Source organism: Oncorhynchus mykiss, chromosome 15 (genome assembly GCF_057628025.1).
Source record: "Oncorhynchus mykiss isolate SJ-2025 chromosome 15, ASM5762802v1, whole genome shotgun sequence".
NCBI classification, from domain to species: Eukaryota; Metazoa; Chordata; class Actinopteri; order Salmoniformes; family Salmonidae; genus Oncorhynchus; species Oncorhynchus mykiss.
Window position 1 is genome coordinate 82,518,540 of NC_143036.1, and position 21,706 is coordinate 82,540,245.

The 21,706-nt window shown below is 47.3% G+C and overlaps 1 long non-coding RNA gene across 1 annotated transcript; it reads right to left on the bottom strand.

Annotated features, from left to right (window-relative positions):
• Positions 1-7,181: 7,181 nt before the first annotated feature.
• Positions 7,182-8,442, bottom strand: LOC118938869 (uncharacterized). Its single transcript, XR_016486933.1, has 2 exons — positions 8,350-8,442; positions 7,182-7,437 (listed from the first exon to the last, which is right to left on the bottom strand). It is a non-coding gene; the product is annotated as an uncharacterized LOC118938869 (long non-coding RNA).
• Between the last annotated feature and the right edge of the window lie 13,264 nt (positions 8,443-21,706).

The window sequence follows — 21,706 nt, forward strand, 5'->3', positions numbered from 1 at the left end:
AACATAGAGAACATAGAGAATATAGAGAATATAGGGAACATAGAGAACATAGAGAATATAGGGAACATAGAGAATATAGAGAATATAGAGAATATAGAGAACATAGAGAACATAGATAATATAGAGAACATAGAGAATATAGAGAATATAGAGAACATAGAGAACATAGAGAATATAGAGCAGTATTGGTATTATTTATTTAATACAGTCTTTTTAGTTCATCTTTATCAAGGGATCCAGTAATTCTGGTCCCCACTGTTACAGAAGGATCAATATTGGTGCCCACCACTAGTAACATCTCTGTAATATATAATGTCATCGCTGTAACATGATATTACGAATAACAGGAACCTGTGTTTAAAGTACCAGGACTTTGTCAACTAACCCGGTAGATTTCTGCTCCTCTTCAGGTTGAAGTTGACATGTAGAAGTTTGTAAGCCAGTGTTATATTTGCATGACATTGCATGATTGGGTGTTGCCCACAGGCATGTATCTTCTTGACAAGTTGAACCCCCACAGGCCTTTCTGTCTCAATTATAATAGTATGTAAAGGAATTGAAGTACGTTGCACCCTGCTAGGCCTTTCTGTCTCAATTATAATAGTAGGGAGAGACTTTAATGTTCTGACAATAACAATGTAGAGGTAGATCTCCTTTAACAGCATCTGCTGGGCTGCATTCCATGTGGTTGAAACCACAGTAAAAGTTAGCATGAAAGCAGGGTGTGTAGAGATGGTGATGAGGATGCGTAACCCTTGTGTGGTGTTCGGGTCTGTCTGACCCATTTTCAATTTTTACCAGAAGAAAGATTACACAATTATATATATTTTTGTCATTTTCTGTGACAAATAAAACGTTTTAATTCAAATAAAACATTCTGATCATTTATAGTACATATGTGGTGTTTGGGTCCACTGGACCAGAGGGTAATAAAAGTGTGTGTGTGTGTGTGTGTGTGTGTGTGTGTGTGTGTGTAGGTGTGTGTGTAGGTGTGTAGGTTTGTGTGTGTGGGTATGTGTGTGTGTGTGGGTGTGTAGGTGTGTGTGTGTGTGTGTGTGTAGGTGTGTGTGTGTAGGTGTGTGTGTGTGTGTGTGTGTAGGTGTGTGTGTGGGTGTGTAGGTGTGTGTGTGGGTGTGTAGGTGTGTGTGTAGGTGTGTGTGTGTGTGTGTGTGTGTGTGTAGGTGTAGGTGTGTGTGTGTGTAGGTGTAGGTGTGTGTGTGTAGGTGTGAGTAGGTGTGTGTGTGTGTGTGTGTGTGTGTAGGTGTGTGTGTGTGTGTGTGTAGGTGTGTGTAGGTGTGTGTGTGTGTGTGTAGGTGTGTGTAGGTGTGTGTAGGTGTGTGTGTGTGTGTGTGTGTGTGTGTGTGTGTGTGTGTGTGTGTGTGTGTGTGTGTGTGTGTGTGTGTGTGTGTGTGTGTGTGTGTGTGTGTAGGTGTGTGTGTGTGTGTGTGTGTAGGTGAAAACAAGTACAAATGAAACAAATGTATGCAGTGTGCCAACACTCTGTCTTCCTCTTCCCTGGGCCTGCTGTTTCAACAGAGCACCAAGAACCTGTTTGTCTCCCTGCCTTGTCTGTTTGTCTCCCTGCCTTGTCTGCTTGTCTCCCTGCCTTGTCTGTTTGTCTCCCTGCCTTGTCTGCTTGTCTCCCTGCCTTGTCTGCTTGTCTCCCTGCCTTGTCTGTTTGTCTCCCTGCCTTGTCTGCTTGTCTCCCTGCCTTGTCTGTTTGTCTCCCTGCCTTGTCTGCTGGTCTACCGTTTTTCTCACACTCTTTACCCGTTGTAGTGTGAGAAACTACACAATGTCTTGCAGGAACCTTTTCGATGTTATTACAATACATTACTTCAATACATTATTCCAATACATTGTAAAACACTCTACCCCGGCCCGGTGCAAATTGGAGGAGGAACACAACAAATCAATAGCTTTGCATGTGTGGCTCCTTTCCACAATCAATCAGTATGGCAAAAATAATCTCTGCTCAGAGGGCCTTAGAAATCATCTTTGCAGATAGAGATGCTAGTGTGGAAGGAGCGTCTTCCACTTTGCAAGATTAAGATTTTTAAGAATATGATGATCATGTCTCTGTCAATTCGGAGTCTGACAGTGAGTTGTAAGAAGAGGATGAGATTGACCTTCAGCTAGCCCCAGGACCAGCCCTTCAGCAGCCAGCCCGAGGACCAACCATCAGCAGCCAGCTCGTCAGCAACCAGCACAAGCCCCAGGACCAGCCTGTCAGCAGCCAGCCACAGGACCAGCCCATCAGCAGCCAGCCCGTCAGCAGCCAGCCCGTCAGCAGCCAGCCCCAGGAACAGCCCGGCAGCAGAAAGCCTCAGGACCAGCCCTTCAGCAGCCAGCCCCAGGACCAGCCGTCAGCAGCCAGCTCGTCATCAACCAGCCCCAGCCCCAGGACCAGCCTGTCAGCAGCCAGCCACAGGACCAGCCCATCAGCAGCCAGCCCGTCAGCAGCCAGCCCGTCAGCAGCCAGCCCCAGGAACAGCCCGTCAGCAGCTAGCTCCAGGACCAGCCCGGCAGCAGCTAGCCCCAGGACCAGCCCGGCAGCAGAAAGCCTAAGGACCAGCCCTTCAGCAGCCAGCTCGTCAGCAGCCAGCCCCAGGACCAGCCCGTCAGCAACCAGCCCCAGGACCAGGATCAGCCCGTCAGCAGCCAGCCCCAGGACCAGCCCGTCAGCAGCCAGCCCCAGGACCAGCCCGTCAGCAGCCAGCCTCAGGACCAGCCCATCAGCAGCCAGCCCCAGGACCAACCCATCAGAAGCCAGCCCGTCAGCAGCCAGCACCAGGACCAGACCATCAGCAGGCTGCATCTCTGATCAGTCTTCTCCTTGTATGAGCTGAAATTTTAGAGGGACGGCCAGGTCTTGGTAGATTTGCAGTGGTCTGATACTCCTTCCATTTCAATATTATCGCTTGCACAGTGCTCCTTGGGATGTTTAAAGCTTGGAAAATCTTTTTGTATCCAAATCCGGCTTTAAACTTCTTCACAACAGTATCTCGGACCTGCCTGGTGTGTTCCTTGTTCTTCATGATGCTCTCTGCGCTTTTAAAGGACCTCTGAGACTATCACAGTGCAGGTGCATTTATACGGAGACTTGATTACACACAGGTGGATTGTATTTATCATCATTAGTCATTTAGGTCAACATTGGATCATTCAGAGATCCTCACTGAACTTCTGGAGAGAGTTTGCTGCACTGAAAGTAAAGGGGCTGAATAATTTTGCACGCCCAATTTTTCAGTTTTTGATTTGTTAAAAAAGTTTGAAATATCCAATAAATGTTGTTCCATTTCATGATTGTGTCCCACTTGTTGATTCTTCACAAAAAAATACAGTTTTATATCTTTATGTTTGAAGCCTGAAATGTGGCAAAAGGTCGCAAAGTTCAAGGGGGCCGAATACTTTCGCAAGGCACTGTATATGCATATCCTAGCTTCTGGGCCTGAGTAACAGGCAGTTTACTTTGGGCACGTCAGACAGGCGGAAATTCAGGAAACTAGACCGTGCACTGAAATATTAACGACTGAAAATGCAGCAGCAACTCTTCCAAGGGTCCATTAACTACTGAATATGCAGCAGCTACTCTTCCTGGGGTCCATTACCTACTGAACATGCAGCAGCCACTCTTCCTGGGGTCCATTACCTACTGAACAGGCAGAAGCTACTCTTCCTGGGGTCCATTACCTACTGAATAGGCAGAAGCTACTCTTCCTGGGGTCCATTACCTACTGAACAGGCAGAAGCTACTCTTCCTGGGGTCCATTACCTACTGAATAGGCAGAAGCTACTCTTCCTGGGGTCCATTACCTACTGAATAGGCAGAAGCTACTCTTCCTGGGGTCCATTACCTACTGAATAGGCAGAAGCTACTCTTCCTGGGATCCATTACCTACTGAATATGCAGCAGCTACTCTTCCTGGGGTCCATTACCTACTGAATATGCAGTAGCCACTCTTCCTGGGGTCCATTACCTACTGAACATGCAGTAGCCACTCTTCCTGGGGTCCATTACCTACTGAACATGCAGCAGCCCCTCTTCCTGGGGTCCATTACCTACTGAATATGCAACAGCTACTCTTCCTGGGGTCCATTACCTACTGAACATGCAGGAGCTACTCCTCCTGGGGTCCATTAACTTCTTACGGATCACTGGGACGCGAGCGTCTCATGTTGACAACATCCGGTGAAATTGCAGAGGGCGAAATTCAAATTACAGAAATCGTAATATTAAACATTCATGAAAATACAAGTGTCATACATAATTTAAAAGCTTAACTTCTTGTTAATTCAGCCGCATTGTTCAATTTCAAAAAGGCTTTACCGCGAAAACACACCATGTGATTATCTGAGGACAGCGCCCAGCACACAAAGCATTAATAATGATAATAACATGCATATATTAGCAACTGAGACTGAGGAGCTGGCCGTTTACAATGGGCACCTTTTCATCCAAGCTACACAATACTGCCCCTGCAGCCATAAAAAGTTAAGTAATTTTTCATGCTCAGTTTTCCTGTGTGTATCAAGGATGGTCCACCACCCAAAGAACATCCAGCCAACTTGACACAACTGTGGGAAGCATTGGAGTCAACATGGACCAGCATCCCTGTGGAGCGCTTTCAACACCTTGTAGAGTCCATGCCCCGACGAATGTAGGCTGTTCTGATGGCAAAAGGGGGTGCAACTCAACATTAGTAAGGTGTTCCTAATGTTTTGTACAGTCTGTGTGTTATCTGGTGGAAGGGTGAAATAAATTAAGTTACTCATTAAAACTTCAGGCTAGGTGTCCCGCTAGCAGGACATCTTCTGGTGAAACTGGAGGGCACGCAATTCAAATAAATAATCATAAAAATAACTAATATTAAACACTTAGGAACATACAAGTGTCTTATATCGAATAAAAGCTTAAATTCCTGTTAATCTAACTGCACTGTCCGATTTACAATAGGCTTTACAGCGAAAGCATGCCATGCGATTGTTTGAGGACGGCGCCCCACATAGAAATATTTTTCCACCAGCACAGGTTACATAAATTCACAAAGGGAGGGAGGGACTGGTTCCCTTCACAAAATAGATGGCATCATGAAGCAGGAAAATTATGTGGATATATTGAAACAAAATCTCAAAATTTCAGTCAGGAAGTTAAAGCTTGGTCGTAAATGGGTCTTTCAAATGGACAACGACCCCAAGCATACTTCCAAAATTGTAGCAAAATGGCTTAAGGACAACAAAGTCAAGGTATTGGACTGGCCATCACAAAGCCCTGACCTCAATCACATACAACATTTGTGGGCAGAACTGAAAAAGTGTGTGCGAGCAAGGAGGCCTACAAATCTGCCTCAGTTACAACAGCTCTGTCAGGAGGAATGGACCAAAATTTACCCAACTTATTGTGGGAAGCTTGTGGAAGGCTTCTAACTATCCTCGCTCCTCGCCATGTAAATCTGACATGAGAAAACATCAGGTTTCTAACTATCCTCGCTCCTCAACATGTAAATCTGACAGGAAAGAACATCTGGTTTCTAACTATCCTCGCTCCTCAACATGTAAATCTGACAGGAGAAAACATCAGGTTTCTAACTATCCTCGCCATGTAAATCTGAGAGGAGAAAACATCTGGTTTCTAACTATCCTCAACATGTAAATCTGACAGGAGAAAACATCTGGTTTCTAACTATCCTCAACTTGTAAATCTGACAGGAGAAAACATCTGGTTTCTAACTATCCTTAACATGTAAATCTGAGAGTAGAGAACATCTGGTTTCTAACTATCCTCAACATGTAAATCTGAGAGTAGAGAACATCTGGTTTCTAACTATCCTCAACATGTAAATCTGAGAGTAGAGAACATCTGGTTTCTAACTATCCTCAACTTGTAAATCTGACAGGAGAAAACATCTGGTTTCTAACTATCCTTAACATGTAAATCTGACAGGAGAGAACATCTGGTTTCTAACTATCCTCAACATGTAAATCTGAGAGTAGAGAACATCTGGTTTCTAACTATCCTCAACATGTAAATCTGAGAGTAGAGAACATCTGGTTTCTAACTATCCTCAACATGTAAATCTGAGAGTAGAAAACATCTGGTTTCTAACCATCCTCAACATGTAAATCTGAGAGTAGAGAACATCTGGTTTCTAACTATCCTCAACATGTAAATCTGACAGGAGAAAACATCTGGTTTCTAACTATCCTCAACTTGTAAATCTGACAGGAGAAAACATCTGGTTTCTAACTATCCTTAACATGTAAATCTGACATGAGAGAACATCTGGTTTCTAACCATCCTCAACATGTAAATCTGAGAGTAGAGAACATCTGGTTTCTAACTATCCTCAACATGTAAATCTGAGAGTAGAGAACATCTGGTTTCTAACTATCCTCAACATGTAAATCTGAGAGTAGAAAACATCTGGTTTCTAACTATCCTCAACATGTAAATCTGAGAGTAGAGAACATCTGGTTTCTAACTATCCTCAACATGTAAATCTGAGAGTAGAGAACATCTGGTTTCTAACTATCCTCAACATGTAAATCTGAGAGTAGAAAACATCTGGTTTCTAACTATCCTCAACATGTAAATCTGAGAGTAGAGAACATCTGGTTTCTAACTATCCTCGCACCTCAACATGTAAATCTGTCATCGTCATCCAGACCCTAAAACCCTCTATTTTTGTCAATCCACTCGTCAGGATTGGAACTTCACAACGTTACACCCAGAAAGGTGAAAGTGTTAAAGTAACAGGAGTTATATTTGGTATTTCCCAAATAGAAAGGCTTTCATCTATTCATTTAAGAACAGGTTTCCATCTCAACCATAATGTTAGCCAAGTTGTTTTGATTGTAAATCCAGGACAGAATTAAAGACAGAATTTGAGGAAGATGTGATAAGGACAACTATTCTCTAATTGTTTGAAATCAGTGGATCCAACATGGATGTAAAACATGCACACAGGATAAATACAATTGTTTATACAATGGAGCTTTCAAATATTTACCCACTGCTAGTGGGGCAACCTTAGCATTTTCTGATTGGTCAATTCTTGGAAGCAATACCATCTGTTTATTGGCTAGCCAGAGCAATTCTTCTGATTGAGATCGAGCACAGCAATGTGATTGGCTGTGTATTATTGACATTGCAATACCCATGAGAAAATACAGTTGAACAGTTTCATTCTATGATTTTATTACCTAAATGTTTTTTATTTTATTGTAGCTTTGTTGACAATAATTAAATGTGTACATTCATTGTGTTATTGCATTAATACAGTCTGAACAGTAGTTATTTGGGGGAAGTTACCAACATAAAAGTGTAATATTGGAATATGTCTGACAAGTGGAAGTCCTGCCCAGTGTGAAAGCCAACACACACAGCCTTACACACTCAGCACCCTGTATTCTACAGCTGCACTGCTACAGCTTCACCTGGAGGGGCGACAGAAACAACCAGATTAAAGGGACAGGACAAACAAGACCAATGACAGATAACACATCTTATCTGAAAGACTCTCCTGACATAAATGTCCCAATAGAGTCACTATGAAACAGAAACTGACTGGCCATGGGCCACGGTCCATATTTAAGCAGAGTGGGCTGGCCTAAATTGGGGGTTCCCAAAGAACAACTGTTTGGGGCGGGGGGGGGGGGGGGGGGGGGGGGGGGGGGTAGTATGTAAGAAAATACATGTAAATGTTGAAAAGAAAAACAGTCACATTATCAATCATCACAGATCACTGCACCTGTACATAGCCCACCTGTACATAGCCCATCTGTAAATAGCCCATCCAACTACCTCATCCCCATACTGTACTTATTTATTTATCTTGATCCTTTGCACCCCAGTATCTCTTCTTCCACATTCATCTTTTGCACATCTATCACTCCATTGTTTAATTGCTATATTGTAATTACTTTGCCACCATGGCCTATTTATTGCCCTTGTCTTACCTCATTTGCACTCACTGTAAATATACTTTTTGTACTGAATTATTGACTGTTTGTTTGTTTATTCCATGTGTAACTCTGTGTTGTTGTTTGTGTCGAACTGCTTTGCTTTATCTTGGCCAGGTCGCAATTGTAAATGAGAACGTGTTCTCAACTAGCCTACCTGGTTAAATAAAGGTGTTCTCAACTAGCCTACCTGGTTAAATAAAGGTGTTCTCAACTAGCCTACCTGGTTAAATAAAGGTGTTCTCAACTAGCCTACCTGGTTAACTAAAGGTGATCTCAACTAGCCTACCTGGTTAAATAAAGGCAAAATAAAATATAAAAAATGTTCACAATCCCCGACTGATTTCAAAACAAGATAAACATGTCATAAATAAATACATCACTCACCCTAACGTCAGGACCAGACTCCACAGACAACAGGTTGGGTTGGTCCTCCTCTTCCTCCTCTTCACCAGTGGGAAACCAGCTAGGATAATATTACACAGACGGATTAGATTACATCAGATTTTAGTTGATTTATTGATTTGATAATTAAAGTATAAGGACACTCCAGCCAGAGACAACATTATATATGACCTCAGTTATATTACTCTGTCAACTAGTAACACAGAGATGGACATCACAGAGATATTAAACATTAACACAGAGATAACATCACAGAGACATTAATACAGAGATGAACATCACAGAGACAACATTATATATGACCTCAGTTATATTACTCTGTCAACTAGTAACACAGAGATGAACATCACAGAGACATTAATACAGAGATGAACATCACAGAGATATTAACACAGAGATGAACATCACAGAGACAACATTATATATGACCTCAGTTATATTACTCTGTCAACTAGTAACACAGAGATGGACATCACAGAGACATTAAACATTAACACAGAGATGAACATCACAGAGACAACATTATATATGACCTCAGTTATATTACTCTGTCAACTAGTAATACAGAGATGAACATCACAGAGACATTAATACAGAGATGAACATCACAGAGACATTAACACAGAGATGAACATCACAGAGACAACATTATATATGACCTCAGTTATATTACTCTGTCAACTAGTAATACAGAGATGAACATCACAGAGATATTAAACATTAACACAGAGATGAACATCACAGAGACATTAATACAGAGATGAACATCACAGAGACATTAAACATGTCATGTACTGTCATGTTGTGTCTTGTCTCTGTCCTTTCCCTTCACCCTGTCTCCCTCTGCTGGTCGTTGTTAGGTTACCTTTTCTCCCCCGCTTTCCCCCAGCTGTTCCTTGTCTCCTCTAACTACCCATTCACCCCGTTTCCCACCTGTTCCCTTTTTCCCTCTGATTAGGTCCCTATATCTCTCTCTGTTTCTGTTCCTGTCCTTGTCGGATTCTTGTTAGTTGTGTTTCATGCCTGAGCCAGACTATCGTCATGTTTGCTGTAACCTTGTCCTGTCCTGTCGGAATCTGCCAGTCTATCTGAGCCTACCTATGTTTGGTTATTAAAGAAGCTCTGTTTAAGTTAGTTCGCTTTTGGGTCCTCATTCACTCACCATAACAGAAGAATCCGACCAAGAATGGACCCAGCGACTTCGGATCCTCTCCACTCAGCCGTCGGGATCCAGGGAGCGATGCTAGGCAGACACGAGCAGGAAGTGTCTGCTGCTCGACATGCCGTTGAGACCCTGGCCACCCAAGTCTCCAACCTCACAGAACAGGTTCACCATCTCCGCCTCGATCCACCGGCCACTTCCAGGGCTTTCGAATCTCCGGAGCCCAGAATCAATAACCCGCCGTGTTACTCTGGGGAGCCCACTGAATGCCGCTCGTTCCTCACCCAGTGTGATATTGTGTTTTCTCTCCAGCCCAACACTTACTCCAGGAGCACTGCTCGTGTCGCCTACGTCATATCTCTCCTTATTGGACGGGCTCGTGAGTGGGGCACGGCAATCTGGGAGGCAAGGGCTGAGTGTACTAACCAGTATCAAGACTTTAAGGAGGAGATGATACGGGTTTTTGATCGATCTGTTTTTGGGGAGGAGGCTTCCAGGGCCCTGTCTTCCCTATGTCAAGGCAATCGATCCATAACAGACTACTCTATTGAGTTTCGCACTCTTGCTGTCTCCAGTGGCTGGAACGAGCCGGCCTTGCTCGCTCGTCTTCTGGAGGGTTTCCGCGCAGAGGTAAAGGATGAGATTCTCTCCCGGGAGGTTCCTTCCAGCGTGGATTCCTTGATTGAACTCGCTATTCGCATTGAGCGACGGGTTGATCTTCGTCACCGAGCTCGTGGAAAGGAGCTCGCGCTCTCCGTCGCCTCCCTCTCCGCATCACTACCATCTTCCTCTGCCGGCTCGGGTGCTGAGCCCATGCAGCTGGGAGGTATCCGCATCTCGACTAAGGAGAGGGAACGGAGAATCACCAACCGCCTCTGTCTCTATTGCGGTTCCGCTGGTCATTTTGTCACTTCATGTCCAGTAAAAGGCCAGAGCTCGTCAGTAAGCGGAGGGCTACTGGTGAGCGCTACTACTCCTGTCTCTCCTTCAAGATCCTGCACTACCTTGTCGGTCCATCTACGCTGGACCGGTTCGTCAGCTTCCTGCAGTGCCTTAATAGACTCTGGGGCGGAGGGCTGTTTTATGGACGAGACCTGGGCTCGGGAACATGACATTCCTCTCAGACAGTTAAAGGAGCCCACGGCCTTGTTCGCCCTGGATGGTAGTCCTCTCCCCAGGATTCAGCGTGAGACGCTACCTTTAACCCTCACTGTTTCTGGTAATCATAGTGAAACCATTTCTTTTTTAATTTTTCGTTCACCTTTTACACCTGTTGTTTTGGGCCATCCCTGGCTAGTTTGTCATAATCCTTCCATTAATTGGTCTAGTAATTCTATCCTCTCCTGGAACGTCTCTTGTCATGTGAAATGTTTAATGTCTGCTATCCCTCCTGTTTCCTCTGTCTCTTCTTCACAGGAGGAGCCTGGTGATTTGACAGGGGTGCCGGAGGAATATCACGATCTGCGCACGGTGTTCAGTCGGTCCAGGGCCACCTCTCTTCCTCCACACCGGTCGTATGATTGTAGTATTGATCTCCTTCCGGGAACCACCCCCCCCGGGGTAGACTATACTCTCTGTCGGCTCCCGAACGTAAGGCTCTCGAAGATTATTTGTCTGTAGCTCTTGACGCCGGTACCATAGTCCCCTCCTCCTCTCCCGCCGGAGCGGGGTTTTTTTTTGTCAAGAAGAAGGACGGGTCTCTGCGCCCCTGCATAGATTATCGAGGGCTGAATGACATAACAGTGAAGAATCGTTATCCGCTTCCTCTTATGTCTTCAGCCTTCGAGATCCTGCAGGGAGCCAGGTTTTTCACTAAGTTGGACCTTCGTAACGCTTACCATCTCGTGCGCATCAGGGAGGGGGACGAGTGGAAGACGGCGTTTAACACTCCGTTAGGGCACTTTGAATACCGGGTTCTTCCTTTCGGCCTCGCTAACGCTCCAGCTGTCTTTCAGGCATTAGTCAATGATGTCCTGAGAGACATGCTGAACATCTTTGTTTTCGTTTACCTTGACGATATCCTGATTTTTTCACCGTCACTCCAGATTCATGTTCAGCACGTTCGACGTGTCCTCCAGCGCCTTTTAGAGAATTGTCTTTTTGTGAAGGCTGAGAAGTGCACTTTTCATGCCTCCTCCGTCACATTTCTCGGTTCTGTTATTTCCGCTGAAGGCATTAAGATGGATCCCGCTAAGGTCCAAGCTGTCATTGATTGGCCCGTCCCTAAGTCACGCGTCGAGCTGCAGCGCTTTCTCGGCTTCGCGAACTTCTATCGTCGTTTCATCCGTAATTTCGGTCAGGTGGCAGCTCCTCTCACAGCCCTTACTTCTGTCAAGACGTGCTTTAAGTGGTCCGTTTCCGCCCAGGGAGCTTTTGATCTCCTCAAGAATCGTTTTACATCCGCTCCTATCCTTGTTACACCTGACGTCTCTAGACAGTTCGTTGTCGAGGTTGACGCGTCAGAGGTGGGAGTGGGAGCCATCCTTTCTCAGCGCTCCCTCTCTGACGACAAGGTCCACCCATGCGCGTATTTTTCTCATCGCCTGTCGCCGTCGGAACGTAACTATGATGTGGGTAACCGCGAACTGCTCGCCATCCGGTTAGCCCTAGGCGAATGGCGACAGTGGTTGGAGGGGGCGACCGTTCCTTTTGTCGTTTGGACTGACCATAGGAACCTTGAGTACATCCGTTCTGCCAAACGACTTAATGCGCGTCAGGCGCGTTGGGCGCTGTTTTTCGCTCGTTTCGAGTTCGTGATTTCTTATCGTCCGGGCTCTAAGAACACCAAGCCTGATGCTTTGTCTCGTCTCTTCAGTTCTTCAGTAGCCTCCACTGACCCCGAGGGGATTCTCCCTGAGGGGCGTGTTGTCGGGTTGACTGTCTGGGGAATTGAGAGGCAGGTAAAACAAGCGCTCACTCACACTCCGTCGCCGCGCGCTTGTCCTAGGAACCTTCTTTTCGTTCCCGTTCCTACTCGTCTGGCCGTTCTTCAGTGGGCTCACTCTGCCAAGTTAGCCGGCCACCCTGGCGTTCGGGGTACGCTTGCTTCCATTCGCCAGCGTTTTTGGTGGCCCACCCGGGAGCATGACACGCGTCGTTTCGTGGCTGCTTGTTCGGTCTGCGCGCAGACTAAGTCCGGTAACTCTCCTCCTGCCGGCCGTCTCAGGCCGCTTCCTATTCCCTCTCGACCGTGGTCTCACATCGCCTTAGATTTTGTCACCGGACTGCCTTCGTCAGCGGGGAAGACTGTTATTCTTACGGTTGTCGATAGGTTCTCTAAGGCGGCTCATTTCATTCCCCTTGCTAAGCTTCCTTCTGCTAAAGAGACGGCACAAATCATCATCGAGAATGTTTTCAGAATTCATGGCCTTCCGTCAGACGTCGTTTCGGACAGAGGTCCGCAATTCACGTCTCAATTTTGGAGGGAGTTTTGCCGTTTGATTGGGGCTTCCGTCAGTCTCTCTTCCGGCTTTCACCCCCAGTCTAACGGTCAAGCAGAACGGGCCAATCAGACTATTGGTCGCATCTTACGCAGTCTTTCTTTTCGTAACCCTGCGTCTTGGTCAGAACAGCTCCCCTGGGCAGAATACGCCCACAACTCGCTTCCTTCGTCTGCGACCGGGCTATCTCCTTTTCAGAGTAGCCTCGGGTACCAGCCTCCGCTGTTCTCATCTCAGTTCGCCGAGTCCAGCGTCCCCTCCGCTCAGGCTTTTGTCCAACGTTGCGAGCGCACCTGGAAGAGGGTCAGGTCTGCACTTTGCCGTTATAGGACGCAGACTGTGAGGGCTGCTAATAAGCGTAGAACTAAGAGTCCTAGATATTGTCGCGGTCAGAGAGTTTGGCTCTCCACTCAGAACCTTCCCCTTAAGACGGCTTCTCGCAAGTTGACCCCGCGGTTCATTGGTCCGTTCCGTATTTCTCGGGTCATTAATCCTGTCGCAGTTCGACTTCTTCTTCCGCGATACCTTCGTCGCGTCCACCCGGTCTTCCATGTCTCCTGCATCAAGCCCGTCCTTCGCGCCCCCGCTCGTCTTTCCCCCCCCCCCCCCCATCCTTGTCGAGGGCGCACCCATCTACAGGGTCCGTAGAATTTTGGACATGCGTCCTCGGGGCCGTGGTCACCAGTACCTCGTAGATTGGGAGGGGTACGGTCCTGAGGAGAGGAGTTGGGTTCCCTCTCGGGACGTGCTGGACCGTGCGCTGATCGAGGATTTCCTCCGTTGCCGCCAGGTTTCCTCCTCGAGTGCGCCAGGAGGCGCTCGGTGAGTGGGGGGGTACTGTCATGTACTGTCATGTTGTGTCTTGTCTCTGTCCTTTCCCTTCACCCTGTCTCCCTCTGCTGGTCGTTGTTAGGTTACCTTTTCTCCCCCGCTTTCCCCCAGCTGTTCCTTGTCTCCTCTAACTACCCATTCACCCCGTTTCCCACCTGTTCCCTTTTTCCCTCTGATTAGGTCCCTATATCTCTCTCTGTTTCTGTTCCTGTCCTTGTCGGATTCTTGTTAGTTGTGTTTCATGCCTGAGCCAGACTATCGTCATGTTTGCTGTAACCTTGTCCTGTCCTGTCGGAATCTGCCAGTCTATCTGAGCCTACCTATGTTTGGTTATTAAAGAAGCTCTGTTTAAGTTAGTTCGCTTTTGGGTCCTCATTCACTCACCATAACAAAACATGAACACAGAGATGAACATCACAGAGATATTAAGCATTAATACAGAGATGAACATCAGAGAGACAACATTATATATGACCTCTGTTATATTACTCTGTCAACTAGTAATACAGAGATGAACATCACAGAGACATTAAACATTAATACAGAGATGAACATCACAGAGACATTAAACAGTAACACAGAGATGAACATCACAGAGACAACATTATATATGACCTCAGTTATATTTGTCAGGATTTGGCCAGGGTTGTTCCGGTTTTTGGTCACTAGATGCCCCCATTGTGCTTTTTGACCTTTTGTTTTCCCTTGATCCCCATTATTATTTGCACCTGTGCCTCGTTTCCCCTGATTGTATTTAAACCCTTAGTTTTCCTCAGTTCTTTGCTCTGTGTTTGTATGTTAGCACCCAGCCCTAGTATTCTGTGAACTCTTGTTGATCCCGGTGGACTCTCTTGTGGAATTCTGTTTTTGTTCTTGTTTATTTATTTTTTGAGTATCTTTTGAGGCTTTTTATGCTATTCCTACCACCTTGTGGATTTACCTTTTTGTCTTGGAGGATTACCTTTGTTCTTGTGGAATTCCTTTTGAGGTTGTGGAGTTACATGTTTTCCTGAAGGACTTCTCTTTTTACTTCATTAAATACACTGTCTCAAGTACTGCTGTGTCTGCCTCATCTTCTGGGTTCTGCCGACTATTCGTGGCTCAGTAGGTTAAGTGACTGTTTCTCACTCCGGAGACCCGGGTTCGTAACCGGGTCCTGACAGAAACACAGAGCCAAAAATGAACCCAGAGGCAGCCAGTTCCCAGGACCTTGTTGCCATGCTGTCCCACCACCAGGAGACTGTCCAACGCCACGAAGCCGCCCTGGTTCAGCAAGAGGCCTTAATGGCTAGACATTCTCATCTTCTGTCGGAGATGCTGACTTCCATAAAGCAGATATCTGATCGACTTACCCCGGCAACAGTTCCCGTCCCAGTACCTCAGATTCACTTACCCATGGCAGTTAATCCCCTGGCTGAACCTCGTCTTCCACCTCCCCAACGGTTCTCAGGTGATCCAAGTGCTTGTAAAGGGTTTCTCACCCAATGTTCTCTCTCCTTCGAGCTGCAACCCTCGTCGTTCCCCACCGACCGGTCTAAGATCGCATATATCATCACCCTGCTGTCGGAAAAGGCCCTGGCCTGGGCTACTGCTGTGTGGGATGCCCATAATTCCTGCTGTGCCAGCTACTCTGCCTTTGCTGAGGAATTCAAACGAGTGTTTCAAGGCCCAAGCAGTGGTCCTGACTCAGCCAAACAGCTCCTGACTCTCCACCAAGGTCGGCGCAGCGTGACGGACTATGCCATCCAGTTCCGCACGGTAGCAGCAGCGAGTGGCTGGAACAACGAGGCGCTCACGGTGTGCTTTCTGAAAGGCCTTTCCGACACTATCCAAGATGAACTGGCCACTCGCGAACCACCGGACAATCTCAAGTCCATGATCAAGTTGGCCTCACGCATTGACCAGCGTCTGAGAGAGAGAGAACTCAACCGTAGACCTCTAGCCCCTATCAGTCCCAGCTCCGAGTCCCCACCTTTATCCTCGCTGGCTCCACCGGAACCCATGCAGATAGGACGTATCTCCCAGGCTGAGAGAGACCGCCGGATGAGGGAGCGACGCTGTCTATATTGTGGCAAACCGGGCCATTTCCGTTCCACGTGTCCCGGGCTCCAGGGAAACGCTCTGTCCCGTACAGACCGGGGGGAACTGTAACGGGAAACATAACCTCCTCCCATTCGTCCAACTCCCGTCTGCTCATTCCAGTCACCCTTTCCTGGGACAACCACAAGCTTCACCTTCAAGCCTTGGTAGACTCTGGAGCCGCAGGTAACTTCATGGATGGTGTCTGGGCGAAGGAGAATGGCGTTCCCTCTGAACCTCTAAGTGACCCCATGAGGGTTACTACATTGGATGGAAGCCCTTTGGGATCTGGACTTGTCACTCATGTCACTACCTCCTTGCGACTTTCAGTTTCACAACACCAGGAATTGATGAACTTTCATTTGATCTCCTGTTCCGAGTTCCCTCTCGTCCTTGGATACCCCTGGCTTCACAGCCATAACCCTCACATCGACTGGTCTGTGGGCACTATCAAGCAGTGGGGTCCAACGTGCCAAGCTACTTGTATTTTCTCGAATTCCCCGAGTTCTACTCCCGAGTCTTTAGAATCCATCGACCTGACCCGAGTTCCCGAGTGTTACCATGACCTCAAACTGGTATTTAGCAAACAGAGGGCCACCATGCTACCACCCCATAGACCTTATGATTGCCCCATCGAACTGTGTCCGGGCACTTGCCCCCCCAGGGGTCGGATCTTTTCCCTATCTCCACCCGAACGAGCTGCTACGGATACCTACATCAAGGACGCTCTGGAAGCAGGCCTCATGCGTCCATCCACCTCCCCGGCGGGAGCAGGGTTTTTCTTTGTGGCCAAGAAAGACGGTGGCTTACGTCCTTGCATCGACTACCGGGGACTCAATGCCATAACCGTCCGTAACCGTTACCCGCTACCCCTTATGGCCACAGCCTTCGAACTGCTCCAGGAAGCAGTTGTTTTCACTAAGCTTGACCTGCGGAGCGCATACCATCTTGTGCGGATCAGACCTGGTGATGAGTGGAAGACCGCTTTCAACACGCCTACTGGTCACTATGAATACTTGGTGATGCCCTTCGGCCTGACCAACGCCCCAGCGGTGTTCCAAGCGCTCATAAACGATGTGCTTAGGGATATGCTTAACATATTTGTGTTCGTTTACTTGGATGACATCCTCATCTTTTCGAGCTCTCTTCAAGAACACACAAAGCATGTCAGACAAGTACTCAAACGCCTCCTAGACAGCCATCTGTACGTTAAGCCGGAAAAATGTGAATTCCATTCATCCCGAGTACAATTCCTGGGATTTGTAGTGGAACCCGGTCGAGTCCAAATGGACCCCAGGAAGGTAGGGGCGGTAGCGGATTGGCCCACCCCCAAATCTGTTAAGGAAGTTCAGCGTTTCCTGGGCTTCACAAACTTTTACCGCAAGTTCATCAAGAACTTCAGCTTGGTGGCAGCCCCTCTCTCAGCTTTAACCAAGGGTGGCAATGCAAGGTTTTTGTGGGGAAGAGAAGCTGAGACGGCCTTCCAAGGACTCAAGCAGCGCGTCCTCTCTGCTCCCATCCTGATACTACCGACTACGGATGAACCGTTTGTGGTGGAGGTAGACGCCTCAGAGGTTGGTGTTGGAGCTGTCCTGTCTCAGAGGGGTGAAGACAAGAAGCTTCATCCGTGCGCTTTCTTCTCACACCGGCTTACCCCGGCTGAGAGGAACTACGATGTGGGGGATCGTGAACTCCTAGCGGTTAAGATGGCATTGAAGGAATGGAGACACTGGCTCGAGGGGGCTTCTCACCTGTTTCAAGTGCTCACGGACCACAAAAATCTGGAGTATATCCAGCAGGCGAAGCGGTTGAACTCTAGACAAGCTAGATGGTCTCTTTTCTTCAATCGATTCCAGTTTATCCTCACCTATCGGCCCGGGTCGAAGAATCTCAAACCGGATGCCCTGTCCCGAGTCTACGCTCCTGCCATTCGAGATGACACGGACATGCCTGTCCTTCCTGTTGCTAAGATCGTGGCTCCGATCTCGTGGCAAGTTGAGGATACCGTGAGACGAGCTCAAGCTATCGAACCGGACCCGAAAGGAGGCCCTGCCAATCGGTTGTTTGTCCCCAAGGTAGTGAGGACTCAGGTCCTTCTGTGGGGGCACTCCTCTCGCCTCACCTGTCATCCGGGCGTAGGTCGCACCTTGGAGTTCATCCAGCGTAAGTTCTGGTGGCCTACCATAAGAGAAGACGTTGCCACTTTCGTCAATGCCTGCCCTGTGTGCTGCCAGGGCAAATCTTCTCACCTCCGCCCTCAAGGACTCCTTCACCCTTTACCTGTTCCCCACAGACCCTGGTCCCATATCTCGTTGGACTTTATTACTGGCCTTCCTCCATCCCATGGCAATACTACTATCCTAGTCATAATCGACAGGTTTTCTAAGGCGGCCAGGTTCGTCCCTCTGACTAAGTTACCTTCTGCCAAGGAAACTGCTGAGTTGGTAATTAATCATGTGTTCCGAGTCTTCGGCATTCCTCAAGATATGGTTTCTGACAGAGGTCCCCAGTTCGCCTCAAGGTTTTGGAAGGCCTTCTGCCAACTCATGGGGGCTTCTGCCAGTCTATCTTCAGGGTACCATCCGGAGTCCAACGGTCAAACAGAGAGGATGAATCAAGAGCTGGAAACCACCCTCCGATGTATGACTCGTAACAACCTGTCCACATGGTCGTCCTTCATTGTTTGGGCCGAATACGCGCACAACACCTTGCGCTCCTCCTCCACTGGTATGTCCCCGCACGAGTGTCAGTTTGGCTATGCCCCTCCATTGTTCCCGGACCAGGAGGCAGAAGTCAGAGTGCCTTCAGCCTTGAAGTTCGTCAGACGCTGTCGGCTTATGTGGAGGAAGACCCGTCTTAATCTTATGCGTTCCTCACAGAGGTACCAACAACAAGCCAACAGACGTCGCCGTCCCGGGCCTACCCTGCGCCCCGGCCAGAGAGTCTGGCTCTCCACAAGAGACTTACCACTACGGGTGGAGTCTCGCAAGCTGTCCCAAAAATACATCGGTCCCTTTAAGGTTGCCAGGAGAGTTAACCCAGTTTCTTATCGCCTACACTTACCCAGATCCCTTAAGATTAATCCCACGTTTCACATTTCCTTATTAAAACCTGTTGTTTTTTTCTCCCCTTGTCCCGGCAGACAGACCTCCCCCTCCGCCTCGTGTCATTGGAGGCCAGCCGGCTTATACCGTCCATCGGATACTGGATTCCCGCCGGGTGCAGCGGTCCTGGCAGTATCTGGTGGACTGGGAAGGCTACGGTCCCGAGGAGCGCTCCTGGGTTCCTGCCAAAGACATACTGGACCCTGACCTCATTCGTCGGTTCAGGGCCCTCCACCCCGAGAGAGCTGGTAGGAACGTCAGGAGCCGTTCCTAGGGGGGGGATTCTGTCAGGATTTGGCCAGGGTTGTTCCGGTTTTTGGTCACTAGATGCCCCCATTGTGCTTTTTGACCTTTTGTTTTCCCTTGATCCCCATTATTATTTGCACCTGTGCCTCGTTTCCCCTGATTGTATTTAAACCCTTAGTTTTCCTCAGTTCTTTGCTCTGTGTTTGTATGTTAGCACCCAGCCCTAGTATTCTGTGAACTCTTGTTGATCCCGGTGGACTCTCTTGTGGAATTCTGTTTTTGTTCTTGTTTATTTATTTTTGAGTATCTTTTGAGGCTTTTTATGCTATTCCTACCACCTTGTGGATTTACCTTTTTGTCTTGGAGGATTACCTTTGTTCTTGTGGAATTCCTTTTGAGGTTGTGGAGTTACATGTTTACCTGAAGGACTTCTCTTTTTACTTCATTAAATACACCGTCTCAAGTACTGCTGTGTCTGCCTCATCTTCTGGGTTCTGCCGACTATTCGTGGCTCAGTAGGTTAAGTGACTGTTTCTCACTCCGGAGACCCGGGTTCGTAACCGGGTCCTGACAATATTACTCTGTCAACTAGTAATACAGAGATGAACATCACAGAGACATTAAACATTAATACAGAGAAGAACATCACAGAGACATTAATACAGAGGTGAACATCACAGAGACAACATTATATATGACCTCAGTTATATTACTCTGTCAACTAGTAACACAGAGATGAACATCACAGAGATATTAAACATGAACACAGAGATGAACATCACAGAGACATTAATACAGAGATGAACATCACAGAGACGTTTAACATTAATACAGAGATGAACATCACAGAGACGTTTAACATTAATACAGACATCACCTGGTTAATGTGATACACGATAAACTCAGAACCTCCCTGGAACCATAGTAAGAAGTTCTCAGAACGTCCCTGGGACCATAGTAAGACGTCTCAGAACCTCAGAACCTCCCTGGAACCATAGTAAGACGTTCTCAGAACCTCCCTGGAACCATAGTAAGATGTTCTCAGAACCTCCCTGGAACCATAGTAAGACGTTCTCAGAACCTCCCTGGAACCATAGTTAGACGTTCTCAGAACCTCAGAACCTCCCTGGAACCATAGTTAGACGTTCTCAGAACCTCCCTGGAACCATAGTTAGACGTTCTCAGAACCTCAGAACCTCCCTGGAACCATAGTAAGACGTTCTCAGAACCTCCCTGCATCCATAGTAAGACGTTCTCAGAACCTCCCTGGAACCATAGTAAGACGTTCTCAGAACCTCCCTGGTACCATAGTTAGACGTTCTCAGAACCTCCCTGGAACCATAGTTAGACGTTCTCAGAACCTCCCTGGAACCATAGTAAGACGTTCTCAGAACCTCCCTGGAACCATAGTAAGACGTTCTCAGAACCTCCCTGGAACCATAGTTAGACGTTCTCAGAACCTCCCTGGAACCATAGCAAGACGTTCTCAGAACCTCCCTGGAACCATAGTTAGACGTTCTCAGAACCTCCCTGGAACCATAGTAAGAAGTTCTCAGAACGTCCCTGGAACCATAGTAAGACGTTCTCAGAACCTCAGAACCTCCCTGGAACCATAGTAAGACGTTCTCAGAACCTCCCTGGAACCATAGTAAGACGTTCTCAGAACCTCCCTGGAACCATAGTAAGACGTTCTCAGAACCTCCCTGGAACCATAGTTAGACGTTCTCAGAACCTCCCTGCATCCATAGCTAGACGTTCTCAGAACCTCCCTGGAACCATAGTAAGACGTTCTCAGAACCTCCCTGGAACCATAGTTAGACGTTCTCAGAACCTCCCTGGAACCATAGTTAGACGTTCTCAGAACCTCCCTGGAACCATAGTTTAAAAACGTTCTGTTTTTCCAGGCAGGAAACGTATGGCTTCGTTCCCACAACCAATGTAAAACCAAAAACAAACGTTCCCACAACTGACACAATTTATCTGGATTAACATTCAACTCTTAATCTCAGTTGAAGGAACTGTATTGTGGCCTTTCATGGCTTCCTGTATCCTGATCAACTATTGTGTGTGTATATTACTATAGATATTGATCACATTCTCCGTGTACGATCATATATTTTGATACGTTGAATGTTAATATCGTGAAACTACGTTATACATTTTTACCTCCTGTTTCAGGAAGTGATGTCACTGAGTACCGCTCCTATATATAGGACCTTCCACCCCCACCTGGGATATGGATGCCTGATGAAGACCTACAGGGTCGAAACGTTGTAAATAAATATCACCTGGGACCACGAGCAGCAGCGTGCTGCGTTCTCCTTTCTGTTTTCCATGAGTTCACCTACAACTACAGCAACTGCTGAAAGCACCTGGATGTGCATGTGTTCTTCAGCTTTTGTATGTGAAACTATTGAAAACAAGGGGTAACAATCATTTTAGTAAAAGGCTCAGTGGGGTTATCCTCACATGGGGAG